The following is a 6,293-nucleotide window of genomic DNA, read 5'->3' as shown; positions in this document are numbered from 1 at the left end:
TTGTATATTTCAAAACACTTAGAAATGAAACAACATATTTATAAATAATCCATGGCTCAAGGAGGCATTCTTAAGGAAAATCTTAAAAATACATTGAACTAAATAAAAATAACATCAAAACATATCAAATTTGGGGGACACAGTCAAACAGTATTGAAAATGGAATCTTATACACCAAAAGCATGAATTAGAAAAGAGAAAAAAAATCTGAAATCAGTAATCTAAGCTCCTGCTGCAAGAACCTAGAAAAAGAAGGGCAAAACAAACCTAAAACAAGAAAATGGATAGAAATAATGAAAATCAAAAATCAATGAAATTAAAAAAAAATAGAGATAAATCAAGAAAATTAAACAATGGTTTTTGGAAAAAGACTAATAAAATCAGCAAACCACTAAGAAGAATGACAAAGATGAAAAGAAAAAAGACACAAATTACCAACATCAATAATTAAACAGAAGATATTACTATATACCTGTTCACATTAAAAAGATAACAAGGGAATACTCCAAACAACTCTAAACACTTACATTTGACAACTTAGACAAAATAGACCAATATTGAAAAACAAAAATTACTTCAAATGAAATAGATTATTTGAATAGACATAAGGAAATTGAAATTGTAATTTTAACTCTGAAAAAAGAAATATCCAGTGTAGTGTATGTCAGGTATAATGGTGGTTCAATATTCAAAAATCAATCAATATAATCCAGCACATTAATAGGTTAAAGAAAAAAAGTATATAATTATATTATTTGATGCAAAAAAGCATTTGACAAAATTAGGATCATTTCATGATTTAAGAAAAAACTTTTAGGAAAATAAAAATAGAGAAACTTCCTCAATTGAAAAACAAATATTAAAACAGTCACAGGTGAACACCGAATGAACAATGAACACCAAAATTAAAAATGCAATATCAGTTACATTTGCTCAAAATTTTTAAAAAGAGATACTTAAGTATAAATCTAACAACAACATATTTATAGGACTTGTATGCTGAAAACTATACAACCGTGATGTAAGAAATTAAACATCTGAATAAATCAAGAGACACTGTGTCTATGAGTTGGAAGATTCAACAAGGTAAAGACATCAATTCTCTCCAAATTGGTGGTCAGTTTTACTGCAATTTCTATAAAAATCCAAGCAATATTTTTATGCTGACATAGACAAAATTACTCTAAAGTTTTTGTGTAAAAGTAAAGCATTACAATGGCTCAAAATAATTTTGACAAAGAAAATAGCCAGGGCATGGTGGCTCATGCCCATAATCCCAGCACTGTGGGAGGCTGAGGCGGGCAGATCACCTGAGGTCAGAAGTTCAAGACCAGCCTGACCTACAAGGTGAAACCTCGTCACTACTAAAAATACAAAAAAAATTAGCCAGGCGTGGTGGTGGGCGCCAATAATCCCAGCTGCTTGGGAGGCTGAGGTAGGGGAATCCTTTGAAATACCACTTGACCCAGCAATCCCATTACTGGGTATATACCCAAGGAATTCTAAATTGATCTATTATAAAGACACATGCACATGTATGTTCATTGCAGCACTGTTTACAATGGCAAAGACTTGGAATTAACCCAAATGCCCATCAAAGACAGACTTGATAAAGAAAATGTGGCACATATACACCATGGAATACTGTGCAGCCATAAAAAGGATGAGTTCATGTCCTTTGCAGGGACATGGATGAATCTGGAAGCCATCACTCTCAGCAAACTGACACAAGAACAGAAAACCAAACACCACATGTTCTCACTCATAAGCGGGTGTTGAACAATGAGAACACATGGACACAGGGAGGGAAACATCACACACTGGGTTCTGTTGCGGGGTGGGGGAATATAGTTGGGATAGCAAGGGGTAGGGGGACTGGGGAGGGGTAACATTGGGAGAAATACCTAATGTAGGTGACGGGGGGGATGGAGGCAGCAAACCACCATGGCACGTGTATACCTAAGTAACAAGTCTGAACGATCTGCACATGTACCCCAGAACTTAAAATAAAAAATAAATAAACAAAAAAAGAAAATTTTATTAAAAAGTTAAATATGCCTGCTATTTCCACTTTTTTTTTTTTTTATGGTGAAAAGATATACATATATTTAGAATTAGCCAGCTGGACTCAGTTTAGATGATCCCAATTTTGTTGGCAACATCCAAAGCATCGTAATCAGGAGCCAGTCGAACATATGCCTTCTTCTCTCCATCAGGCCGAATCAGGGTGTTGACCTTGGCCACATCAATGTCATAGAGCTTCTTCACAGCCTGTTTGATCTGGTGCTTGTTGGCTTTAACATCCACAATGAACACAAGTGTGTTATTGTCTTCTATCTTCTTCATGGCAGACTCAGTGGTCAGCGGAAACTTGATGATAGCATAGTGGTCCAGTTTGTTTCTCCTGGGGGCGCTCTTCCGAGGATATTTGGGCTGCCTCCGGAGTCGCAGTGTCTTGGGCCGCCGGAAGGTGGGTGACGTGCGGATCTTCTTTTTTTTGTGGCTGTGGACACCTTTCAACACTGCCTTCTTGGCCTTTAAAGCCTTCGCTTTGGCTTCGGCTTTAGGAGGGGCAGGAGCTTCCTTCTTCGCTTTCGGCGCCATCTTGTGAAAAGGGTCTATTTCCACTTTTTTATCTCCTGTTTTCATCTTAATCCAGCTGGGATCCCCTCCTCCTCACCCTATTAAATTACTTTTATAGAAGTTACCAATGGTCTCATCAGTGCCAAATTTGATGGTCACTTCTTCCTGGAAATTCTCACCATTATTTTTCTTCCTTCCAGAAATGTTTTATTTCTTGGTTTCCATAAAACATCTTTCTCAATATTTTCTTCCTCTTCACTAGTTGCTTTTCCAAGTTGCCCTTGCTTTTTGCTTGTCATCTGCATATGTCTAATCATAGGAGGCCCCCACTGTACTGTCCAGAGCCAAGCCTACCTTCCCAGCTCTCCTCACCCCTTCTATCATCTCCTGTCTTCTCAAGCTACACTCCTCTATGCTTACCTTATCCAAACTCACTATTTAAAAACAATCTACATTGATGACCCCAAAAAGAGAATTCTTGATCTTTGCCAGAAAAATCTATGTCTTCTCTGTCTTATCCCTCTCCATAAATAAAACCAAATTAACCCAAACTCTTATTTTTCTAATTAACCTGAAAATTTTTCTAATTAACCTAAAAATCTAACAAAGGAATATGCCTCACAAGGAACACATAAGAACATTCTATCAATTCCACTACCGAAGTATAACTTTAGTCTATCCATTTCTCTCCTTAACTGCAGCCACTTTTCATCTCTTTCTCAAATTCCTACAATTACCTTCTAACTTCTTTATTTGCTTTCACCTCATCTCTCTATAATCTGTTCCCACACAGTAGTTAATGTGGTCTTTCAAAAGTGAGAATCAAATCACATTATTCACCAGCTTAAAAACACTCCAAAGACTTTCAGTTTCACTCACATTTATATAAAGATATAAATATTTTAAAAGAAAAAAACATAAAGCTTACATAAATGGAGGATTATGATCTAATCATATAAAATGATTTTTTTTTAAGTACAGACATGTTTTTCTTATTTGCTTGCCTTTTAAAAAACTCTTTCTTCTTCCTCTAAACGGGTCCCCAAACTCCACTTCCAAATAAACCATATTAGCAACATAGTGTGTATTTTTTCTTATTTTTCTCCTTGCTTATTTTATCATATTCAGAAAAACAAAAGATACAAAGATGTTTGTAAATATTTTACCAAATTTGGAGTTTACTATACATAGGGGGTTTTCTAAGTTTATTTTTCTGAGTAACACCTCACAAAAATTCTTCCAAGTCAATGTAAAGTTCCAGTGCATTCTTTTCAATGACCCCAAAATATTCTTTGGTATGGATGTAGCATAGTATTTTCAATCTTTCCCGTAATTGTAGGCATTTGCTTTGTTTTCAGGTTTTGACTAATATGGTCAACATTGCAAAAAACATTCTTCTCACTACATCTTTATTTCTATTTACATTTGATAGATTTCTAGACTAAGACTTCTGAATCAAATGAGAATTTTTATTTTAAGTAATGCTGCCAGATTGCTTTCCAAAAACGTAAATCACATTTCTACCAGTAGTGAGGTTGGGTATCCTTCCTCCATTGCCACCAGCAACAGGTGCTATTACACTTTTAATTTTGTACTGGTTAAGTGTGTATATATATTATTACTCCTTTAATTTGAGATCATTGTTGAGATATTTATTCCAATTAGTCTTCCAGGCGACACATTAGGATCTCAAGAATGACAACTGTCTTTTTAAATTGACCTACTAAATTTTTAAACTTGAAAATCATGTTTTTCAGTTTAGTTTTTTTGTTTTTCTGTGTGTGAGTGTACTTACGTGTGCTTTTCTGTTATTGCTCAGGCTGCTATTTGTTTTCTCTAGTAATACTGTTTGGATGAGCTGTTTTATTTTATTTTTTTTGTTTCCTCTCTGCCTGCCTGGCTCCCTTATTTGCATTATCAGTTTTCTGTGTTGGTTTGTTACAGCAACTGTTATTATTGTAGGCAGTTCCACAAGACAGAAAGTAAGACATTCTTAAGGCTGAAGGTAAGCAACAGGCATTCTGCTTCTCTGTCCCAAAGCCTCAGGATGAAGTCTTCCAGCTCCCCATTTTCTGCGCATTCTGTTAGTCTAATCTCAGAAGAAAGGATGCTTCAGCCTCCCTTTTGCAGTTCCTGGCTGATATCTATGGAACCATAAAAACCCATTAACTTGGGCCAGCATCAACTTTATTTCTGGGTGTTCACAAACCTGTGTTGGACAAGCTCTTCCCAGGTCCTGCTGTTGATTCTTTTCTTTGCATAGGACTTTCAGACTGTTCTCCATATTCTTGCCTGACCCATGGGAGACAAGTTTCCTTATCACCTCCCTGGTTCCATGCCTCCCATAAATTCCAACTCCGCTTGGCCCAAGGAGTGGTAGATATGTTGAAATAGAGAATGGAAGGAAAATATGACATAGTTTAGTTATCACTTTTTCCAAATCCCTCCATTCACTATATTTAGAAATAGCATCCAAACTTGTTACCATGGCCTGTAAGGTCCTGTGTAAACCTATCCCTACCTACCTGGGCAAATTCAGCTTGCACACTTTCTTCCTTGATCATTTACTTGAGTCACAAAGAGTTCGCTTTTGTTCCTCAAATATACCAATCTTAATCTTACCTAGGGCTCTTGCAACTATTGTCTCTTCCCTCTAGAAAACTCTTCTCCCCTTGATTTTTCATCTTTCACATCTCACTTAAATGTCACCTCTTCAAAGAGGCTTTATTTGATCACTTAAATACTGTCCACTGAGTCACCAAATCTATTTTACATTCTTTATGTCACTTAACACTATCTCAAATTATCACACTTATATGTTTATTTCATGATCTATTTATAATCTAATTTTTCCATTGAATCACCAAGAAAGCATGACTCTATCATGTAAATAGTTTTAACAGATACTTATTAAAGATATGAAGACATTCCAATATCTTTGAAGAAAAAATATAAATTATATATTATGCCAATTCCAACAATAAGTCACTTTTTAGGAGACCTGTTTCTGTCAAAGTAAAAGCTATGAACAGTGCAATTTGTCTGGTGATATGTGAAGGTCCTACTGTAGAAAGCCTTCTACAGCAGGTAGGGGAGATAAAGGGATGGGGGCAGTTGCAAAAGTCATTCTGACATAAAATTTCAACTGTGTTCTCCTTTAAGCCTGTCAGTAGCATATAACTGGAAAAGAAAAATTAGATTACAGTCTAGGCATTAAAGAGATCTACATAGTATAAAAAATTAGAGGCATCTCTTTCTAAGGACACTTCCGTTAAGTTTATAGAAGATTGATACTCAATAAAAGTATCAATGGAAGTATCAATGCACATGGAAGGCAATTGGTCCTTTGAATTCACCTCTTCTAAGTAATACTCTGTCCTATCATACTACTCTGCATGATCTGGGAAAACTTGAACACTGTATATTATATTAAGGAATTATTTAATTCCTAAAATTTGGAGAGGAGTACAATGAAATGGGTTTGGCTGTATATTGATAATTGGTCAAGCTATGATAGGGATGTGGTTTGTTATAGTATTTTATTTGCTTTTGTATAAATTTGAAGTTTTCTAAAATGAAAACTTAAAAAGACACCATAAGGTTGCCATGAGCCAAGATTGTGCCTCTGCACTCCAGCCTGGGAGACAAAGTGAGACTCCATATATACATATATATATGTATGTGTATATATATATATATATATATATATA

General features: G+C 35.4%; 1 pseudogene across 1 annotated transcript; it reads right to left on the bottom strand.

The window, feature by feature from the left end:
• Positions 1-2,088: 2,088 nt before the first annotated feature.
• LOC116537244 lies at positions 2,089-3,473 on the bottom strand (annotated as a pseudogene). Its single transcript, XR_004263040.1, has one exon. The product of XR_004263040.1 is annotated as a 60S ribosomal protein L23a pseudogene (transcript).
• Between the last annotated feature and the right edge of the window lie 2,820 nt (positions 3,474-6,293).

The sequence above is a fragment of the Sapajus apella genome, unplaced genomic scaffold, assembly GCF_009761245.1.
Source record: "Sapajus apella isolate SASKATOON/1434 unplaced genomic scaffold, GSC_monkey_1.0 scaffold108, whole genome shotgun sequence".
NCBI lineage: Eukaryota > Metazoa > Chordata > Mammalia > Primates > Cebidae > Sapajus > Sapajus apella.
This window is presented reverse-complemented; position numbering and strand designations above follow the sequence as displayed.